Genomic DNA, 9937 nt, shown 5'->3' on the forward strand with positions numbered 1-9937 from the left:
CGCCACCGTTTCATATTGATGTCCACGTGTCGTGGATCCGACCGTCTATTCATATTAGCGACGACCAAGATTTAAAGGAACCCACGGACTCTGGGTTCATAGAAAGATTTCAATCCAAACAAAACTTACTATATATAGAGCCGCATTCCGTCTATTCATATTGGCGACGACCGAGATTTAAAGGAACCCAAGGACCCTGGGTTCACAGAAAGATTTCAATCCAAACCAAACCGACTATGTATAGAGCCGCTAGCATTCCCAAAAAAATTTCAACACTTGTCAGGCATTCAAGAAACCTGAATTTCTAACTTAAAATCCAAGAAACGCTGTCAGAACAGCGTACATGAACTTGATCATATACCGTCTTTTACACTGTTTTCAAACTTAAAACCTGGATTCTAAAATCCTCGTATCCAAACGGCCCCTAATTAATTAACAATAATCATTGTTTTGCATTTTTAAGGAAATACTTTCAAAACGGGATTTCGTTTGGAAAATTCCTTATCTTTCTGCGTATGTGTCACAACATAGGATTTCATCTTGTCTTTTTGAATATGTGTCACAACATAGGATTTTGTCTTTATGTTTAAACGAGTTCCATTTTGCTAGCAGCCCTCAGCATGTGAAGAGCACTTAAGGGATAGACAACGAACAAAATTAGGTAAGATTTAGGGAGATAATACTAATCAAACTATATAAACTGCCTAAACTAAACAAGTACCTAATTTATCATGCAAAGAATCCAACAAGGCCACATACAATGACCGGAGTTTCATTTTTAGTCAGATCAACAAAATGAATCACATCCACATGTTACACATGGGGCACAAAACGTGATAGGTACGGCACTTTTTAAAACAAAACGTATGATGAGATCATGTACAAAAATAAAAACACGTCTTTCCCATCAGATAAGGAGGTCAAGATAGGCATTCAAAAAACAAAGGAATTAGTTTTTTATGTTTGCTAGAAAGGAATTCAATTTTCCCACCTGTTCTCTTTGACGAAGCCAAAAAACCATTGTCATTTTTAGATTCAACAATCTTTATCAATAAGATGGGAACCAGAGGTGGCTATTCAAGTCTAGCCCTTCCTTTTAGGACTGTACACTTAGTCCCTTAGACTTATGCCAATAGTGTTGGGTCCCGGGTAGAACACGCCCTCAAAAGCTAGCTTTTTGGGGGCGGGCCCATTCCCTTATAAGCCAATCCACATCGTTATACTTTTCCGATGTGGGACTATTTTGCTTTCATGTGGAACCCCCCAACAATCTCCCCCTCCACGTGGAAGCACTGTGGACAATCTCGCCCCTCCACAAGGCAGGAATGTGGGAACTACGAGATCTTCCTCGAGGGATTTTTCCCTCCTCGGAGGCATACCAGGGTTATTGAGATCTTTCGTCCTCGGAGGCTAAACCAGGGTTACCACGTGTTCGGCTCTGATACCACTTGTTTGGAATATAACCAGGTAGAACTCAACCCTAAAAGCTAGCTGTTAGAGGGAGGGTGCCCATTCCCTTATAACCCATCAACATCCATTTCACATGTCCGATGTAGGACTATTGCTTTTGCGTGGAACCCCAACAAATAGAAGGGGTGACCTCCTTAATTCTTGGGTTGACATGATCATTCCTTTTCGGTGATTCTTCTTCTAGGGAAGTGATATATTGGTGCCCTTTCCATTCCCTGGCCCCCCTTTCTAGTGTATTTATGACTACATTATTTACACACAAGGAGTTGGCCTTGGGAAGAGAAGTGGGTGATATATCATTTCCCATTTTCATATTGCTTTTTGAATTAATTTCAGAATATACTTTATTTTCATAATAATAGTAAATTTAAAATAATTTATTCCGCCCTTAGACGGAGTCACAGCCCTATGATTCAAAGAGATCAGTCACAAAAAATGGATGTGGAATTTATTGGCAACATAATATAAAACTGATTGTTTGTTCTTTGAAATGGTGACATTTCATTAGAATGTGCGCCACATAATATCAAATTGATTTTGTTGGAGTGAGGGGGTCTCATTAGAGACGTTAGAGGGGTGGTGTCCCCAACCTTCTCTGGCCTCATAGGTGAACTCAAATGAGGCAGAGATCAGAGTGGTCATGTTTGAGGATTATTGACAATAGTTCTTTAGATTACCAGAATGTTGAAGGTGATTCTCTCAATGCTACCAGGTGGCTGAAAGGAAGTATCTCCCCTCCTTGGAGATTTTCGCACTGGATTGATGAGATCCAAGATCGGATAACAGGAGGGTCCATCTCTTACCAGCATCTTAAAAGATATGCAAATTCTGAGGATGATAGGCTAGCCGGGGTGTCCAAACTCCAGAGAAAGACTTGGAATTTTTTATTTTCTTCCTCCTTGAGGGCTCTCATTTTGTTCATTCTTACTTCTTTTTTCTTGTTACAATTTGTATCGACCTCCTTGGTCGTTGGGGTATTGCCCTCTTATTGATTAATTAATACATCCTTCACCCATTAAAAAAAAAAAGATTTTGTGGACTATACCCCTTGTATAGTCATAAACTGAATTCTTAGGCTATATATTAATAAAATATGAGGAAGTCTAAAGTAAAGGAAGCCCTTGCAAAAAAGAGGTGAAATCGCTCCCCCATTGGCTGCACATCACCATCATGTTTGACTTTTCAGCCGTTATTAATGCATGATGGTGATGTGTAGCCAATAGGAGAGCCCTTTTACCTCTTTTTTGCAAGGGCTCCCTTCAGTCTAGAATTCCTCTAGTAATATTTTTTGTTCTTTTTTTTTTTTTTTTTTTTCGTCTGGTAAGCTGGGATTGAACCTCTGACCTCTAGGTTGAAGAACAAAGTCTTAAACCATTGAGCTAGAGGCTCAATCCCACTTTTATTAGTAGTTGATAGGTAACTAATTTAATAAATGCAAAAAATATAACATAACAATATTTTCAAATAATAAAAGGGAAATGATATCAGCACAACCATGTTTTAATAATTGCACAAACCCACCTCATCTTTTATTTTTGAATTGGCTCTGTGAGAGATTTTTCAGAACTGCAAAACTTTTGACAGCACTTGAAATTGATATGGAAATGATTTGGAGTCATAAATTCAATTCTAGGCTTCTAGCATGTAAAACGTGACTTCAGTCCATTTAGACGGCTTAGTTTGCCCCATAAAACACTGCATTACAAACACCCTATAAATAGATAGGAGGGGAGTAACCCATCCATCGAACAAAGAGAATAATCTCTCATCCAATAAAAAAAATTTTCCAAAGTCCTCCAACAAGAAGCAAGCAATGGGTGTAGACGCAAGCGAAAAGCTGAATGCCCTCGCTCTTGTTTGGAACCCCACTGTATCATTCGTAGACTCATTTGTTCTCAAATGGGCACTCGATCTTCACATTATAGACATTATCCATAGCCATGGTAAACCCATAACCCTTTCCCAACTGGGTTCCTCTCTACCCGTGCCATGTGGAAACTACGAAAACCTTCGAAGGTTGCTTCGCTACTTAATCCACATGAAACTCCTCACCCTCCAAGAAGGGGATTTATATGGCCTCACGTCAGCCTCCAAATTTATTCTCGTGGGCGATCCCACCAACATAGTTCCATATGTTCGAGTTGTACAACACGGGGTCGCAGAGAAATGGCAAATACTTGGCTCTCTCTTAGACGCTAAGGAATCTACGGTGTCTTCGACCTTTGAGGCAGTGAACGGTGAGGATTTGTGGAGCTATGCCTCGAAGAATCCCGACCATAATAAATTGTTCAATGAGGCTATGGCCTCTGATGCTAGATTGGTTACCCCGGCCCTGATAGAAAGTTGTAGGGAAATTTTTGAAGGGTTAAGCTCTTTGGTGGACGTGGGAGGGGGCACGGGGACTGCGTCAAGGACCGTTGCTAAGGCATTTCCACATATAAAGTGTAGTGTCCTTGATCTTCCTCATGTTGTTGAGACCATACCGGATTACCCCGATGTGGAGCGTGTGGCTGGGGACATGTTTTCTTTCATACCTCACAACGACGCAGTTATGATGATGGTAAGCAAATATTTTCTAAATCTTTATTTTCTTTTTCTTTTTCATTTTTTTGAATGGCGAAATTTGTTTTATGCCCATTTTACGTTGAAGGGAATGGAGCCTTAGACCATGTTTGACAACAATGAAAAATTATTTCAAGGCATATTCACGGACCCAATTGTGTGAGAGAGGCAAAGGAGAAAGGAGAGGGGGAGAGAGAATTGGGTGGGTAGGGTGGGATTAGAGAGAGCTTAAAAAATTTCTAAAAACTAGTGAAAAAGAAAGACCTGTTTAAAAGTGGTTTATTAATTTGTTTTCCTGCTTTTTGGGAGCATTTTCATGCTCCCATCGCCCAACCTCTCACGACTCTTCCTATCCGACCCATCTCTAACAACCGGCCCCACAAAATATTTCATGGAATATTGTTGTTAGGTGAGGTAGGATCCAACATGTGACCTCAAGGTTGAGATGCAAAGCCTCAAATTATTGAGCTATAGGCCCAACCCCTGCGTAAAAGGCTCTTCGTAGAGATAGGAAAAAACAAATAATCCTTGGATAAGCTATTCCTGGGATTGGGTACCTGGCTAGGATAATATTATCTAACCTTAGACATTGGTCCCCTTCAAAAGGCAACTGTTTTGTTAATGTTATCTATCAATTGTTGATTGCAGAAAATATTACATGATTGGGATGATGATGACTGTGTGAAGATCCTAAAGAAGTGCAAGGAAGCAATGCCAAAAGAGGGAGGGAAGGTGATTATAGTGGACATTGTAATGGACATTGATGAAGGTCATGAGATCACCCGTACCCGATATGCCTTCGATGTGTTAATGATGTTATCGACAGGGGGACAGGAGAGGACTGAGAAGGAATGGAGAAGGCTCGTCTTCAACGCTGGATTCAGTCGTTGTGAGATAACACCCATTAATGCTTTGCAGTCTGTGATCGTCGCATCTCCTTAGTCTGATTAGGAGATTATTCATCTTGTAGCTTCTCTTCTCCCCTCGCGCATCGTTTGTTTCTCAAGCCTGTTTGTTCTTTGTTTATGCTTAATTTAAATAAGTTTCCCAGCTATGAAAAAACAATAGAAATGATATTGTCGTCCTTGAGATGCTTGGTCTGATGAAGAGCAAGATCATTGCTCAATTATAAGCCAGCTTTTTTTGTCATGTTTTTAAAAAGGATCAATTGTATCTCGTTTATGTAGATTTAAGGTGTTTTGAAGAGATTGGTTGGTGGAATTTAAGGTTGTCTAAGGACTTCAATAGGCTTAGTGATGGGTAGGATGTTAAAAAAGCAAATAGTGACATACTTTAATTTCCGATAGAAAGGGGAAACTATTGCCAAAATCTTGGCAGGATTTTCCACTGAAAACGCACTAGGATTTTATAATCCAACATTGCAAAATCCTAGATTTTACAAGCTAAAACCTGGATTTTATATGCTAAGATCTTGATTGTACATTTTCAGGAGGGAAATGATACAGCACCACCATGTTTTAATAATTGCACAAACCTAGCTTGTGTTTTCTTTTTAAAGTGGCTTGTTAGAGCTTTTTGGGAACTGTAATAACCTTTGACATCTCTTAAAATTAATACCAAAAGACAAGATGAGTCAGTGAAAATATCAAAACACATGGCTGTGCTAATATCATTTCCCTTTCAAGATTGTAAATTAGCTTATTAAATCTAGGTTTTAGCTTGTAAAATCCAGGATTTTACAATCCTGGATTATAAAATCCATGTTTCCAAATGGCCTCTTAGGGGCGCATGCAAGATAATGAAGATTTCTTTTAATTTCCGTCGCTAATAAAATGCGTAACCATGGAAATTGGAAACCATCACTAAAAATACCATGCTGACAGAGAACTAATTCCGTCGAACGATTATCTAATTATGTGTTTACATGTTATATACTTTCCTAATCTATTTAGGTTAACCTACTTGCCTAATCTAGCACCAAGATGATTTGACGATGAGATCTCAACCCAATCCAAAGGTGAGATCTCACATACACAATGGGCAACATGTGGTAGGATAATCAAAAAAGAAAATTGCAAATGGATAACCAATTCCGTTGCCAATTATTGATAACTAAAAGAATTATTTAATTATGTATTTACATGTACATATATGTGTGTGAATGAGAAAAGTGTTCCTACTCCCTAGAGTATCTAACTTATCTACTCCCTAGACTTAAAATACAGTGGGGACCACATTATTTAGGAGATGCAAATCATTCATTTTATGGGCCCTCACAAAGATAGGGTGTGCCCAAAAAATCAGCTCCATAGGATCATCCCAACCCTTCGGTTTGTAGAGGTAAAGATGGACAGATATAAACCTTTCAAATCTGTCCATTTTTTGCCTCCACAGTTCGAAGGGTACGTTAGGATGATCCCATGGAGCTGATTTTTTTAGCACACCCTATCTATGTGAGGGCCCATCAAATGAATGGTTTGGATCACCTAAACAATGTGCCCTCACCCCACTATATTTTAAGCCTAGGAGTAGATAAGTTATCTACTCCAGGAGTAGAGTATGAACTCTTTTCTCATGTATAGACACACATGAAAAGACCTAAGTAAAGAATTTAAAATAGGGAGGGAGGGTCAAATTGTACCCATTGCTAAAGAGTTAACAATAGATGACTAATTGATGGGAATCATCGTTAAAGTATGAAAGAGATTTTCTCAATGCAAGTTGTATCTTTCTATTAATAAATGTGTGTAGGAGAGATGCATGAGATCATGTGTGGGATGAAAACATTGCAAGGTTTTGGTGAATTCTAAGTTCTCTATGAAGTGGGCCCCACAGTACATATAGAAAATGTAATGGACTTCACGCGTTCACACCATATAAAAAATCTTATTTGTAACAAAACCGACCTATCAATATCCTGAGAACTGTATGTAATAAAAACAAAGAAGCAAGGTGGAAACCTCAAAATTAAGTACAATTAATTCCATGGAGACTTTAGTTAGATCAACTGAATACAGGGAAAATTTCTACATAATAGACTTCTAAAACATGATTGTATTTTAGTACAAAAATGGTGACTAAAGTTTCAAAAATTACTTATTTAAGGTGCGAGCCAATACAATCTTTGAAGGAGGATCATGGCCGGCAAAAGGTAGGTCTTCGTCTAAACCTAATATGGCTTTCAGGTGGGCCAGATAGACCACTGGACTCTCCACCATATTGACCCGCCAAGGAGACTTTGGTCAACATTGGTTGGATTGGTCCTCATTGGCTATCGTTAAAACAAAATTTTATATGGTGTAACCGTGTAAGCCCTTATAGTCCCGTATTTTTTAAAAAGTACAGTACGGACCACATCATAGGATGATCCAAACCGTCCATTTGATGGGCACTCACATTAGTCCTTATGCATATTATGTTGTCTTCCATCAAATGACTATATTGTGTGAACGCGTGAAGTCCATTGCATTTTCTATATGTTCTACTAAAAGGGCTTACACCATATAAAAACTCCGTAGGTAAATTGATCCGGTTGTTCTATTATCTAATAACCACAGTCATTCCTGGATAAATGATCACTATGAGTCAGACTCATTGAGACAACGCTGTATTTTATTTTAAAAATTGTGAAGACAACAACCACAAGATGGAGAAATTATATGGTGCCCGACCAAAAATTGTGAAGACAACAACCACAAGATGGAGAAATTATATGGTGCCCGACCGTGAAGTCTAGTTTGATCCAACAGCAGATCACTTTTTAAGTCACTCGCTGTTGTATAAGATATAAGGGCAGTACTTTTATTGTACCGCCCATAGTTGACTTCACCACAGCCGGGCACCATATAAAATCTCCCACAAGACGTATAAATGATGTGACATCACATAGTTTATACTTACGAGATTTTATATGGTGTCTATTGTTATGGTCCTGCATGTATTTTCAGAAAGTAACATACGATCTACTTCTTCGGATGATTCAAACCGTTCATTTGTTGGGCCACAATGTAAATAGGTTGGGCCCCAAAAAATCATTTACAGGATGATCCTAACCCTCTGATCTTTAGATAGATGATATTATTTAATCTTTTATACTTTAACACTCCCCCTCACGTGTGCTAATCTTTTTAGGTTTGGGATACACGGCACATGTAGCCCTCTCTTTCGGTTGGCCATTACATGCGGATTTTTAATATCAAGGAAGTTTGAACCCACGACCTTTCCTCTGATACCATGTAAAACGAACCAATTACTCCAAAAGCTTAACTCGTTGGAGATGGCGTTATTTAATCTTGTTTTATACTTTAACACTCCCCAGTCCTCCTCACATCTGCCCTTCTTTTTAGGGTTGGCCTACACTTCACTACGGAAACCTGTAAGGATCGGAGGATTAGGATCATAGTTGACTGATAAAGTAGTAAAATGAGAGGTTAGACGCATGAATTTGTATTATAGCTACTGCCTCATATATAAATTTGTAATTTGTATTGTGGGCAACTACCAGCTCTTATGTAAATTTGTAGTTCTTTTTCTTTTTCTTATTAGTAAAGGTATCATCATTTCTTTCAAATAAGAGGGGTAGCATCAGATTTGATGGGGATTATTACCCCATGAATGCGTATTACAGCCTTACAGGCATTGTTTCAATTATATATGCATGCAGAATGCTGATGACACAGCCTTTTCTCGTGCTTTTCTTCCTTTTTTTGGTAGATTTATCCGACTGTTAGGCCAGGTTTGGCAGCCATGAATTTTTTTTTCCGTGGAATATTAGTTTGTTCCGGGGTGGGAGGGGCAAGAACGGCGGGGGAGGAAGAGAGTGAGAAGTGACTCAGAAACAGGGAAAAGAAAAACATTACTCAAAATAGAGTTTTTTTATTTATTATCTTTTAGCTGCTTATCGTGCTTTTATTCTATCATACAAAAAATGTAGAGAAATGTAAATTCTTTAGCCCCTGTTTGGGTTACAAGAAAAACATTTCAGATGGAAATTTTTTTTGATTTTTTTTCTTTCTACAATTTAGAGGGAAATGATACGACTTTGGTTAATTTAGAAGGATATCATCATAAATGGAAGGTCCCTCTAGAAAAGAATTGAATACGATTGGTCCAAGATATCTCTTTTCATGTGTAAATAAGGAAATGATATCAGCACAACCATGTTATAATAATTGCACAAATGCAGCTTGAAATTTCATTTTTAATTGGATTGTCAAAGTTTTTTTGGGAATGGTAATAACCTTTTCCAGCTCTTTAGATAATAAAAGAAAAGGAGAAAAGCTGTTAGTGCAAATATCAAAACATGGTTGTGCTGATAACATTTCCCTTTTAAAAATACCGCTATATATTTATTCCCCACAACAATATTGCTATAATATCACAATATTTTTACGATTTTTCTTAATTTATATTTTTTTTGTATTTTTCCGATATACCCCAAACAATAAAAATAAAAATTATTGTCCCAAAATTTTTCCTTGAGGAGAAATTCCGAAGAACAATATTTGCAACTAAGATCCTAAGTAGTTCAAGGGCTTGGCCTAACGTGTTCACTACTGAGGGTTTTGGTGCATTGGTTAGAGGACTAACATTTAGTGTCAAGACCAACCCTGAAAGTCACAGGTTCTAAGATCGAATTAGCGTGGTGAAGTGTTGCGATCCTATGACGTCTAAGGGCCTAGCAAAAAGTGCTCCAATCAGTTCTAAGGCTTTTAGCATATTGGTTAGGTGCACAACAAAAAAATATAGGGAATAAATAACTATGTCCAACATGTTCATGTTTTTGTATGATTTTCAAGAAAGATCACCAACCCATCCATGCATATGACACAATAAAGCTTTACACACCTGTAATTTTAGGTTGCTCTCCCAACTCCCAAGAAAGGAAACGGACAGTGTGAAAGGAACATCACAATCAGCTTAAGGCCAGAGGCCGCAGGACAAA

The 9937-nt window shown here is 38.2% G+C and overlaps 1 pseudogene; it reads left to right on the plus strand.

Annotated features, from left to right (window-relative positions):
* The first annotated feature begins 3283 nt into the window (after positions 1 to 3283).
* Positions 3284 to 5202, plus strand: LOC143891791 ((RS)-norcoclaurine 6-O-methyltransferase pseudogene; annotated as a pseudogene).
* The last annotated feature ends 4735 nt before the right edge of the window (positions 5203 to 9937 follow it).

This window comes from Tasmannia lanceolata, unplaced genomic scaffold, assembly GCF_043159265.1.
Source record: "Tasmannia lanceolata isolate RefF3 unplaced genomic scaffold, GAP_Taslan_0.1 ptg000015l, whole genome shotgun sequence".
NCBI lineage: Eukaryota > Viridiplantae > Streptophyta > Magnoliopsida > Canellales > Winteraceae > Tasmannia > Tasmannia lanceolata.